At 44.8% G+C, this 13,154-nt stretch overlaps 2 pseudogenes; one reads left to right on the top strand and one right to left on the bottom strand.

Annotated features, from left to right (window-relative positions):
• Window positions 1-306: 306 nt before the first annotated feature.
• Window positions 307-3,072, top strand: LOC125547314 (annotated as a pseudogene).
• A 3,670-nt stretch (window positions 3,073-6,742) lies between these two features.
• On the bottom strand, window positions 6,743-8,884 carry LOC125547313 (annotated as a pseudogene).
• Between the last annotated feature and the right edge of the window lie 4,270 nt (window positions 8,885-13,154).

Here is a 13,154-nt window from a genome sequence, read left to right as displayed (position 1 = left end):
GCAGAGATCTCCCCCCTTCGTCCTGCTCCTGCCGCGTCTCAGATGGTGACTTATGTCTAGCCTTGCATGGCTTCAAAAAAGACATTAGGTTTCCTTGGTAACTTTGATTCAGTCTGGTCTGCATTCAAACTTCTAGGGATGTAGATCGTTTCTGTTTTCTGGTCTGTTACTTCTGGCAGAGCCAGTTGCTTGTAACAGTCTCGATGACTTGCGTTGCTCCATTTTTATAAAAAATGGGGTGGAGGAAACCCCTTTTGATCAAAAAAAAGAAAAAGTAGATCCCCAACTCCCCCGTCGGCCCGCCCGATGGTGCCGCCGCAGCCAGCACCACCACCGAAGACGTCGATCTTCCGAACCCCAGACGAGCTCCTCCGCGACACCTTCCTCCGTCTCACCACTGCTGCCGACCTAGCCCACGCCACCGCGGCATGCCCTCATTCCGCCGTCTCATCGCCGACCACGCCTTCCTCGGTGATACCGCGCCCTCCACCCGCCGCCTCTCATCGGCGCGGTCGGCGACGGCACCTTCATCCCGTCCCAGCCACCACACCCCTCCTCTGTCGCCGCCCGCGCCTTCACCGGCTTCGACTTCTCCTGCTCGTCCTTCCTCCCATTCACCGGCGGCCGTACCTGGAGCATAGTAGTCTGGTTCGCAGGTCGAGGGTGCGATCCTTGACCCGGGGTCGATCGATCCGGATCGGGGATCGGGGACGAGGTCAGGTCGAGCTGGGTTGATGGAGGGATCGCGACCCTGATCGATGGTGCTGACCCAAAACGTAATGCAAGATGTAAGGTAGTTCATGAGGATGGAGGCTTACCAGGGCACCACGCAACCGCGATCCACCAGCGTCAGCCCTTCCCCGACACGCCACTCCCTGCCGGACGCCGGCGCTTCGATATGTCCGCTGCTGCATGAGGCCTCTCCCATTCCACTACCGCCAATGATGCATACGTCGTACGCAAGGGGACGCTGGAGGAGGAAAACCTTGGAGGCTTGGACATTGAGGATGGATCCATGGGGGGCTGGTTCGCTGGAGTTTTGTAGACGAAGGACGGTGAAGAGGGATTTGGGATACTTCCTGGAGAAGAATGCTTCGTGTGAAAGGAAAACTGGCAGCTGAGAGAAGTGCATATTTTAACCCTCAACTTTTGCCCTAGTCTAATTTACAACCCCGAACTTCAATACCATCTAAATTACAACCCCCAACTCTCAAAACCGGCCAGGATTCAACCCTCCCCTCTCTGTTGACCGGTTTTGACCTGGTTGACCGGTTTTGACCAGTCAACAGGTCTAGTTAGCATGCCACATCAGCAAAAAATGCAAAATTTCCAAGGAAACAACCTGTAAAATCGAAGAAAATCCAGGAAAAGAAATAAGAAATCCAAATTCCGAAAAACACGGAAAATAAAAAAATGAATTTCCAAAAAAAATCCAGAAAAAACCCAAAAACACAAATTCCAGAAAAAAAATCATTTTTATTTTCCCTAGCTTTTTTCGCAAACAATTTTTTCGGAATTTTGCCTTTTTATATTTTTTCCCTGATCTTATAGATTTTTATTTACATTTCCTTAAAATTTTGAAAAAAAATCTACGTGGCATGCTGATTGGACCCGTTGACTAGTCAAAACTGGTCACCCCAGGTCAAAACCGGTCATCGGGGAGGGGAGGGTTGAATCCTGACCGGTTTTGAGACTTGGGGATTGTAATTTAGACGGTATTAAAGTTCAGGGTTGTAAAATAGATTAGGGCAAGAGTTTAGGGTTGAAATATGCACTTCTCTCCTGAGAAAATCATGGCGCAGTCATTAGCGCACATGTGGCCCCATTTCTATTAATTAGTTGCTGAGATAAATGACAATTTAATGTAAAAAAGTTAGATGCGATTTTGTTTTGACTGGAATACGGGAAATATATCAACACAGATCGTAATATTTTTGGAAGGATCGTGGGGATTTTGTATCGCGTTCCACGAACCGACGATCGTACCGGGGTCATCGACCCAAAAATCTTTGGATCAGGATCCTCGTCCCCGATTAGCGTTCCGAAGAAGTATACTCCTCGTCGTACCACGTTCCGGAGGGGTGGCGACCCTCGACCAGTGATCCCGTTCCTCGACCCGATCGACCCGAATTTCTGGCAACTATGACCTGGAGGCCACTTGACTTCTTGGACGGACGCGCCCTCATTGCCGGCGCCCTAGTACAAGAAGAAAGCAGCGTTCTTGGTTTGCGCCACTTCCGGTACCACAATCTTTTGGTCAGGGACCTCGCCGTGTGCGACCCCGTGCACCGCCGCTACACCCTGCTGCCGGCCGTCCCCGGCGACCTGAAAGCGCTGGTCCGTGAAAGGGAGCTTTCCGAGCTGGAGACTTTCCTTGCTCCGGGCGACGATGAGGAGGACGTTTTATCATTCAGGGTCATGTGCTTGGTGCAATGCAGGATGAATATTCTGCTTGTCTTCTCCTCCTCGGATGGGCAGTGGCGTTCTCTTCCATTTTACCAATGGAGTGCTCCTGAGGATGAGCTGTTTGATCTGCCGCCAGTTGAGGATGGGCTGTTTGATCGTCAGTTCGTCCACGGCCGCTTCTGTTGGCGTTTGCTCTTCCTGAACAAGTTGGTCCTGCTTGATCCACGCACCATGGAGTCCTCTGCTCTCAACCTCCCACCTCAACTAGGATGGGGCAGCGAATTTGTCATTGTCGAGGCGGCACAAGGAATGTTCGGAATGCTGCGTAAAGTCCAAGACAGGCGCAGCGAAGATGACGATACGTATTTGCTGACGTATTCTTCTCTCAGGAACAACAAATGGCACTTGGAGAAGGCCATCACGTTGCCGGTAAAGGGTGCTGCTCTGCTTTCCGTAGGCGCGGGATACCTGCTCATAGGAGCCCAGCCGTACACCAGATCTTCACATGAGAAGCCCAAGTTTGAGTTACTTTCGGTGGACGTCAAGACATTGCAGATCGAGTTGTTCGCGGAGCTAAGTGAAGCCACCTTACCTGATCAACTATATATTGGTTTTCCACCATCATTGTGTGCGCCAACTATATGAAGCGGTCAGCATCTTGTCTGCTTTGCTTACTTTTATTGAACTTGATCTCAGTGTTATACAACAACAACAAAGAAAATTACCATCGAAGTATTTATTTGATCATAATTTGCTTTTCCATTCTGCTTATTTCTTGCAAGTGTCGCTGTTTGCTGGTTAAATATTGTTGGTGGGTATGTAGGTGATAATCTAATGCCTAATTGTGCAGTTGGAAACTCATTAGACTCAGGAAAACTACTATTATTTGTTTATTATCTTGTGAAGCCTCTTTGTTGCAATATTCTAGCACTCCAGAGCTGCCCTTGGCCTTGAAATTTGAACTATATATGAATAGTTGTTCACATCATTAGATTATTTCCAGTTTCTTTATTTTTATATATAACCTGTCTATGAGTACATTTAGTGGAACTGTTTATTTTGGGTTGTTTGTTGATTGTCTGTGTTGATCTGCTAAACAGGAAGGAGGAGGTATTATTGCTATCATTACTTCCAACTGATCTGGACAAGCAACTTTATGCCTACAGTTGTATAGACGCCAAGACATAAAAGATAAAACAACCAAAAAGTTGTATACATGGATACACCACTAAGCTTTTGCTTTTGTTTCCCTGGTCAGAATGTATTTAATCAGGTTCCTTATGTTCCTGTATCATATCCTTTCTTCATCTACAAACCTTTATCAAGCTCCCCAGCTCTTGCATCTGGCACAAGCCCATGACCTTGTTTCCTTCTTGAATAAATCAGTCAGCGTAGTGCATTCTTATCGTATGAACTCTAGGTTGGTTAATGTGATATGCACACATAGAACTTTCAGCTTGTGGCTTGATGCCATGTGCTCATCAGGATGGTTGCACAGTACATATTTTGAAGCCTTGTTCCCTGATTATGATGTTCTTTCTTTTCATGTAATTCACTGTTACTGGGCAATGCGATAGTCACCTCTATGTCAACTTGATGCATCACATGCAGCAATTGATATATTTGATGCTTGTTATGTTACTTTGTAGGCTTGTATTCCTAGTGGTGCCCTGTTCATATGGAATGCTCATGTTGTTTCATCTATCAACGGATGCTGACGCCATGTGGTCCAGGAAGAAGAGTTGGTTGCATTGAGGGTGTTGTGGTGTAGGAAGGGAAGGTGATGCGTGGATCCGATGTATTTGAAAGTGATGCGTGGGTCGGATGTGTTTGCTTGTTCCATGCCGATGACGTGTCGGAAGCTATGATGCGTGTGCGTTACACATACATTATTTCCCCCAGTTACAGCATTTGAATCAAAGTTTCAAATCACCAGCGAAAATTGAGCGATAGCGGCGCTATCGCGGGCTGGGAGCCTCCCCGCGACGCTATTGATAGGAAACCGCGATCTGCCGCTAATCGTGCGATCGCGTGCGAAACGTAGCGATTTGTCGTTGCGGTAGCTGCAGTTTCGCGGGACGGGCCGAAAGTCTGATCCACATGGGCCCAAACAGACCAGAAACGGCCCAAATCTCTCACGATATATATATATATAGCAGCTCCTCCAGAAAACCTAGCGCTCTGTCCCCGTTCCCTTCTCTTCCTCCCAGGGTGCGGCGGCTCGACAGTCCATCACAGCCGTGCTCGGCGGGCCGGCTGTTGCTTGGCCCCTTGCCGGAGGTAGTGACGGACGAGGCGGCAAGGCGGCGACTAGGGCGCTAGGCAGCAGCCACATCCTGTACGGCAGGTCTGCGACCGGCGACGAGGGGTCTCTCCGCCTCTTCACGACGACATCGACAAGTCCATGGCGGGCTCTTGGTTCCCTTGTTTGTGAACTGGTGATGCTTGTTTCAGTTTATGACTAAATATATACTGCAATCCTTTGTTTTCCTATTGAAAATGCCCTGTTTTTCTGCTGAAAATGTCCATGTACTACTGGCCGCTAAATGGCTTAGCGGCCGACCAAGCTACCGCGAAATGGAATTGCCCGTGATTTAAAACTTTGATTTGAATCGTATTTCAATCTCTGAACTTTTAGTTGCTTGCCATTCCCAGACCACTGAATCTCTGAACACTTCTGTTACTGCAATGCGATATTAATGTCTAAAAATGTGGGAGTGTGCTGCTTAAATTCTGAGCTTGCTTGATCCTGTGAACTGCAATGACAGGGAGGTCTAGGTAGAAGAAACAATGTATTGTACTCCCTCCGTGTCTAGATACATCCGTGTGTAGACAAATCCGAGACAAATAATTCGGACGGAGGTAATATGGTTACTCCCTCCAATCCGTATTACTTATCTAAAATTTGTCTACATACGGATGTATCTAGACAAATATAAAATAAGTAATATGGATGCGGAAGGGTGTATCTAGACAAATCTAAAATAAGTAATATGAATGCCGAGGGAGTACTGATGAAATGATTCGTTTTGGTGAATCACAAGTACTAATTCACTGTAGGAGGTCCCCCAGAGTTGTAGTGGAAGAGGCCCTGCCAGTCGTCGTCTTTGTTTTCTTGCCGTAGAGAACTAAATTAAAACACCGAAACAGACCTTAGTTTGAACTCCATGCGTAGAACCAACTATATACATCTCATACAAATGAAGAAAATAAATTATAGTGACGAAAGCAGCTTCATTTTGTCACCTTGTGTTCATATCATCGTATTTGTTTACGGATCTGAGCCAATCTCTTCCTTCATCCTCGCTCACGTCTCCCGTACGGGAAAGTCCCGGGGAAAAACATGGCCGTCGCGCTCTCCCTAGGCCACCTGCACTTGCCGGCTACCCTGCGCTCGCCCCCGGCCACCAGCGCTCGCCATCTTCCGTCCCTGCTGAGGAAGATGCCTAGCTGGTCACAAAAGCATGGCCTTTGTTGTCGCAGCAATTTCTATCATGGGTCGTAGCAAACGCTAACAATGGTAGCAAAAGAAAAAAGCCATCACCCCAGTTGTAGCTCGCCATGCATGCCATCCCAGCATCCCACCGTGCTGGTTTCAGCAAATTTTGTCGCCGGTCGTAACAAGAACTGACAATGGTTGCAGCACCGTCGTCGGTTGTAGCCATTGACGTCAATAAAAGGAACCGACTTGCAGCAGGCCATGGCTCCCCGCTCGCAGCAGGCCATGGCTCCCCGCTCGCAGCAGCCCCCGCGTGGTCCCGTTAGTAGGGTGGCGTGGGTGGCCGACCTTGTTGCATGCTATTGCAGGAGGGGGAGAGGTGGGATGCAACATGAGGAGGATGGATGTGTGCAGCGAGAGGTTGAAGAATGAAATTGGGAGCAATATAATTGTTACAACTAGGAACGTTAGTGAGATTCACAACCCCACTAGAATTGTTAGAAACTCAAGGATGTACTCAATTGTGCTGTAGGGCTTATCATTGAACCAGGAATCTTTGATTCATGGATTGGTCACCTTGGTTTCTTAACAGAGGGAAACTAGGTTTTAGCTGGAAACATTTGCACTGGGGGCCCCAACAAGTTGCTACCCCATGTGGTTCTTCCGGAGCAAGCATGATGCAAATAAAATAATTTGAAACCATGCACAATAGTAAACACCAAATAAATCAATTGGCTAACCAATGTACAAATAAATACATGCCACTATCGCATACAACGTAACAAAAGAAAATGATAATAATGGCTATTTAGGTCCAAATTGTGAAAGCCAGATCAATCAAACGTGCCCTTGAAAACTAAGGTTTATAAGATATCATTCTCCAATCCTACAACGATCTTATGCAGCTCCTGAATTCTTGTCATGCACATCGCAGAGGCAATTTTCTTCCCCGATGTCCTTTGCAACACACGGCACGCTAAACCCTTCATCTTCATGCCACATCCTTCTTCCGACAGCGAGCTCTTCGACGAAGCCGTCGAGTTTCTCCACACTTAGATTTGGCATTACCACGACGTGTGCAATGCTCCCCTCACATGCAAGCTGCCACTTGTGCACGAATGACTCATCTCGCGGCCTCTCAAACACCACCGTGCTGCTCAGCTCATTTAGGAACGCACTGACCCCCTTCTCCCTGAGACAGCTTGTGAGGTGTTGAGCGTTTCTCATGCACTTCTTGACTTCTTTCTGGATGCCTCTGTACCCCTTCTTGTTCAGGGTGTACCACAAGAACAAGGGTGAGTGACCGTTACGGCTCCCCATGATCATCGCATCTCTAGATGATATGTATTCAATGTCAGTGGAGAGCACTTTTACATGCTCGAGCCTTGTTATTACCACGCCACATGGTACTGGACATCCCATGAACTTGTGGCCTGAGATGCTCACGCTTCCAATAGGTTTGTCGAATGTCACCTTTGGTGCCTAGAGGAAAATAAAATAAAAGTAAGTAAGTTAGGTCATTTTCTTGATTTATCAAGAAAAGTTCAAATTCGTTACAACAAGTGGTAATTACGAATCTTAACATCACCCACGTGTTTGATAAATGACATCATAAGGCCAGCCAGAGCACCATCGCAATGGATGTAGAATCGATCTCGGAACCCACATTTCTCTAGTATTCTTATGATGTTGTCAAGATCGTCAATGGCTCCCTTGATGGTCGTTCCTAAAAGAAACAAAAGCAAAAAAGGAAGTGTGTCAACATGAACCACCAAGGGACACTTAAGAAAGCCAGTTTTAACCATCTGAATGTAAATGTAAAATCAAGATGGTAACCTATATTCACATTGACAATCGCAGGCCTCCCGGCGTTCATCAATAACTTGGACTTAAAATCCGCGCAGTTGATCTCTCCGGAAACAAGTGTGTCAATCTTGACGCACTCGACTCTATACATCCTAGCCGCCTTGAAGACGGAGTAGTGTGAGTCACAAGATGCGTAAATAATCCCATCACGAAAAATCTCCCTCCTGCAAATGTTAATTGCATATGAAATTAATGTATTCGTTTAAAACCGAGTGAAATAACTATACGTGTCCAGATTCTTGGCGAAATGGATGAAAATAAAAATGAAATTCATGTGTTGTAAATTGATGATCCGCGTGCACACAAATAGATATACTGACCCAACTAGTAGGCCGTGTAGGTTCCCTTCGGTCCCGCCGCTGGTGATGTATCCCCAATACTCATGCTGCTGGATGTTCCATAGGCGGGCGAACCAGTCGAGCACGGCAACCTCGGACTGAAGTCGTAGTTGCTCTCGATGAAAGGGTCACCAAGGTTGTTGATGGAGAAGCTCTGGAATTGGTCGAGGACACTGAAGTCGAACTCTAGATTAAATGGGTACCCTGCCAATGCCAAATCAGTAGCACGTTAGAAAATTGTACTCATTTTCCCGCAAAAATAAACAAATAAATTGTTCTCCCTGGTTGCTGTGATTTTGGATTTGGAGCTAGGATGATTATATAAAATTAATCGGAACACACACATATATATAATATTCCCTCATTTTAAAATATAGTGCTTCCTCTATTCTCATGCTTCAACTTTGATAATAAATTTAACCAACAAGACCGACTGCGGCGGGAGCAAAAATTATGTCAGTGAATTCGTATTCAAAAGAAATTTTCAATTATATAATTTTTTTCTTCCGCCGCAGTCGGTCTCGTTGATTAAATTTATGATCAAAGTTGGACCTCGAAAAACGCGAGCGTACTATATTTTGAAAATGGAGGGAGTAGTGCGTAAAATTTGCATGTGGCCTGCACGCACGTCGGCGATCGCATACGTACCCATGTGATGGGCGGTCCTGTCCTGGAGGTGGTGGGCGAAACCGGCGAGGAGGGCAGCCACCCCCGCCTGCCGCTGGGCCGCAGCCTCCACGTCCACCGGCGGCTCCTGCACTGCGAAACCTTCCACCAGCAGGCGCCCCTGCTTGCCCGTGTCTCCCACAGCTTTCAGGTGATCATCAGTCGCCATCACTTGCCATCCTCCTACGACAACATCAATTTTCTTCTCTGCCATCTTCAGATAACCGCCTCAAGACTATGATTATCAGATACGAGAGAGAGAGAGAGGTGGGTGTGGGAGAAGGATTGTAAAGGGCGTGGGGTTTATAGGCGAAGAACAGAGATGTTGGCCTAATCCTTGTACGTTCTCGTAGACGATTACTTTCCGTCAAGTGCTAGCATGCAGTCGTTGATCTGGCCAAGTACTTTCCGGACGTACCCAGACTCCACGTACATAGTTTGAAAGTTAACTAAGTAGCTGATCGAATCTTGATGGATACACGCACCTACCAGGAAGCTACTCTCTCCGTTCTAAAATAAATGACTCAATTTTATACTAATTTTAGTCATCTATTTTGAAACAAAGGAAACAAAGGAAGTAGCTAGCTAGCTCCTTGATCGATTCTTCGCGAACGTAAGATACTAGCACATGCACGTACCACGTACTAACTAGTCGCCGGCTACTCAGCGCACGAGAGAACACGAGGCGATTTGATGGCTACAGGACCGTATCGGTCTTGTTTCTTTATTTCTTTGATGTGATCTTGGTTAATCTTACAAGGAGATACATATGTGTATATATAGGAATACGTAGTAGCTAACCTAGCTAATGATAGGAATCTTATACGGTGACTGATGCCGGACATAAACTACTAATCGTGGTTAATTTCAACAATCACCCCCTTAAGACGATGTCCTCACTTCACAACTTGGACGTCAATCCTTCGCCACATCTTCATGAACTAGTGTCGTCCCAAAGACCTAGTTAAGATATCTGCAAGCTTGTCATCAGTGCAAACATAGTTGATGTCAATTTTGCTTTCTTCCACGCACTCTCATCGATAATGATACCTTGTATCGGTGTTCTTGCATCTACCATGATGCACTGGTTTCTTTAACAAAGAGATTGTAGACTTGTCGACAATGTTGAGCACCACTCGTTCTGGTTCCGTACCTGTGAGCTCATCAAGTAGTCGTCCTAGGCAAACACCTTGATACACCGCGATTTAAGCTGCAATATAATCTCCTTCACGGGATGATAATCCGATCTCTTCCTACTTTTGTGATAGCTAACTCACCATGCTTTTTCCAAAAAAATGTGCCACACCCGAGGTACTTTTACGGTCGTCCACATCTCCTGCCATGTTGCTATCACTATAGCCAAGTAGCTCCACCATGTCCTTCTTCTTCTCTCTCAAATAAACACAACCGAAGTTTGTTGTCCCTTTGATGTACCTGGGTATATTTTTCACAGCTACACAATGTTCAGTCGTGGGCGCTTCCATGAAGCGACTTACTATGCCAACGGAATATGCCAAGTCATGTCTTGTATTTGTGAGATACCTCAACTTTCGGAACACACTTCTATACTCCGTTGCATCAACCGCTGGTGCTTCATTTTTCTTGCTTAGTATAAGACGAGGCTTCATCAGAACACAACTTGGATTGCAATCTTTCATGCCAACTTTCAAGTACCTTCTTTGCATATGCCTCCTGACATATTGTGATCCCTTGCAGCTTTTGGTGTACCTCGATCCCAAGGTAGTAACTCAAGAGCCTTACAGGGCCGGCCCTGGGTAGGGGCAAGAAGGGCGACGCCCTAGGGCCCAGCCTGATGGGGGGCCCGACCCTGTGCATATATACACTAGGTATATATACTGTATAGCAAGACACCATTGTATAATAGAAAAAGGCCCTACTAATTCTTAAAGCCCATAGCCCAATCTAGCTTACTAGGTCACGTACGAGAATCATGAGGAGGCAGCCAGCGTCTCTTCGATCCAGCCGCCGCCACCGCCGTTTCTTCTCTCCAGACTCACTTATTCCTCTGTCTTCTCGTTCCCCATCCCGCTCCAGCGCTCCTACTTCCGAAGCACACATCATGGCTAGGAAATTAATGGATATTTCCGTTGTAGCTGATTTCTTTGACCCACTATTAGTTTCTCCATCTCACTTCCCCATGGATTTCCCTATAAGTACTTCCATCGAGCGAGCGGCATCAGGCCACACTTCATCGGCCCAGTCTCTTTGCAAATTGCAATTTTCTTGGGTCAACAGCTCCGCTCACAAAGTTCTTGTAATTTCCGATTCTGAGTCCTTTTCCAATTCATCTTTGGACTGTTTTTTTTGTTTTTAGTGATTCTCTGACTGATCTTCTCTACTGTACAGGCTGCTCATTTGAGGAATACAAGGACCATAGCTAGATGGCAAGATCCAACATGCTTGGGACTGGATAGCTGGATTTCTTCAATACTCCGACAAATTCAGGTGTTCCCGCTCCTTTCCTGTAAAAATGTTGCCTAAAAAGCATTTGTCTGGTTCTGAGAAAAGAAGAAAGAAAAAGGCAGAAAAAGAGTTCATTGATACTCAAAAGGGTGCTATGCACAAATTTCTTCCTAGGAAAGTCGTTGCTGAGAGTTTGAATCAATTAGATCAACAACCCCTAGAAGCCTTAGATTCTACAAATGATCACAATCAGGGCAGAAATTCGGGTGAGCATGAAAATGATGCCAATTCTGAAAACCCAATTCCTAATGAACAAGAAACTAGTCCTTTAGATATTTATGACCCTCAGAACTGGGAGAATCTTGACAATAAGTCTAGAAACATTTTAGTTGAGAAGGGGCCTAGAAGGGACTATAATCTTGTGTTTCAATCGGATAATACTTCTAGTTCTAGACATTTTTCATATGCGTACTACTCAAGAAAGTTAAGCAATGGTGAGGTAAGTGATAGAAAATGGTTAGTGTACTCTAAACACGTGAACAAAGTTTACTGTTTTTGTTGCAAGCTTTTTAAATCTCAAGCTAGTAAAAGTATGTTGGCATCTGAGGGACTATGTGACTGGAAACATCTAAGTGAGCGGCTTAAACATCATGAGAATAGTATCGAGCACCTCACTAATATGAACACGTGGAATGAACTAAGAGTGAGACTACGTAACAATCAAACTATTGATAAGGATGTGCAACTTGAAATTGCAAAAGAAAAAGAGAGGTGGAGGCAAGTGTTAGTAAGAATTATTGCTGCCGTGAAATTTCTTGCTAAACATAATCTGGCTTTTCGAGGAACAAATGAGAAACTTTATCAAGATGATAATGGTAATTTCTTGGGGGTAGTTGAAATGATTGCAGAATTTGATCCCATAATGCAAGACCATATTAGGCGCATCCAAAATAGTGAAATTCATCATCATTATCTTGGACATAAGATCCAAAATGAGTTAATTGCTCTTCTTGCTGATAGTGTTAAGAGTTCTATCTTGAGAATAATTAAGGATGCTAAATATTTCTCTGTAATTCTGGACTGTACCCCGGATGTAAGCCATGAAGAACAAATGACTTTAATTGTGAGGTGTGTTAACATGTCAAGTACCATTACAAAAGTAGAGGAATTTTTTCTAGAGTTCTTGAAGGTTAATGATACATCTGGACTAGGACTTTTCAAGGAGCTAATAGATGCACTTAAATCTCTTGATTTGAATCTTAATGATGTTAGAGGTCAAGGGTATGATAATGGTTCTAACATGAAGGGAAAATACCAAGGGGTTAAAAGTCGATTGCTTGAAATAAATCCAAGAGCATTATACATGCCATGCGCTTGTCATAGTTTGAATCTTACACTTTGTGATATGGCAAAATCTTGCGGCAAAGCTATTACGTTCTTTGGAGTTGTGCAGCGAATTTATGTTTTATTTTCAAGTTCTACCAAGAGATGGAAATTATTGCGTGATAATGTTTCAGACTTGACTGTGAAATATTTGTCTACTACGCGTTGGGAGAGTCGAATAAAAAGTGTTAAAGCAATTAGATTCCAAGCTCCTCAGTTGCGTTCAACTTTATTAGAATTGGAAAGAACTTCTGATGATGACCCCAAAACTAAGAGTGATGCAAAATCTTTGGTTAGTGCACTTGGAAATTTTGAATTTTTACTTGGCATGGTAATTTGGTATGATATTTTATTTGCTGTAAACTTGGTTAGTAAGAAGTTACAGTCTAAGTTTGTGTGCATTGATGCTACACTTAAGCTAATTCAAGAGACAATTTCATTTTTTAAGAAGTACTGAAATGATGGCTTTACATCTAGTATGCAGATTGCAAAATCTATTGCATCTAAAATGAACGTAGAATCTACATTTCCTACAAAACGTCGTGTTACCAGGAAAAGACATTTTGATGAATTGAATGAAAATGATCAAAATGATGAAGAAGTGCAAGCAGTCGAGGAGTCATTTAGAGTAA

Source organism: Triticum urartu, chromosome 3 (assembly GCF_003073215.2).
Source record: "Triticum urartu cultivar G1812 chromosome 3, Tu2.1, whole genome shotgun sequence".
Classification (NCBI taxonomy): Eukaryota; Viridiplantae; Streptophyta; class Magnoliopsida; order Poales; family Poaceae; genus Triticum; species Triticum urartu.
Note: the sequence above shows the minus strand (reverse complement) of the source record. Positions and strands in the feature narration are given on the sequence as shown.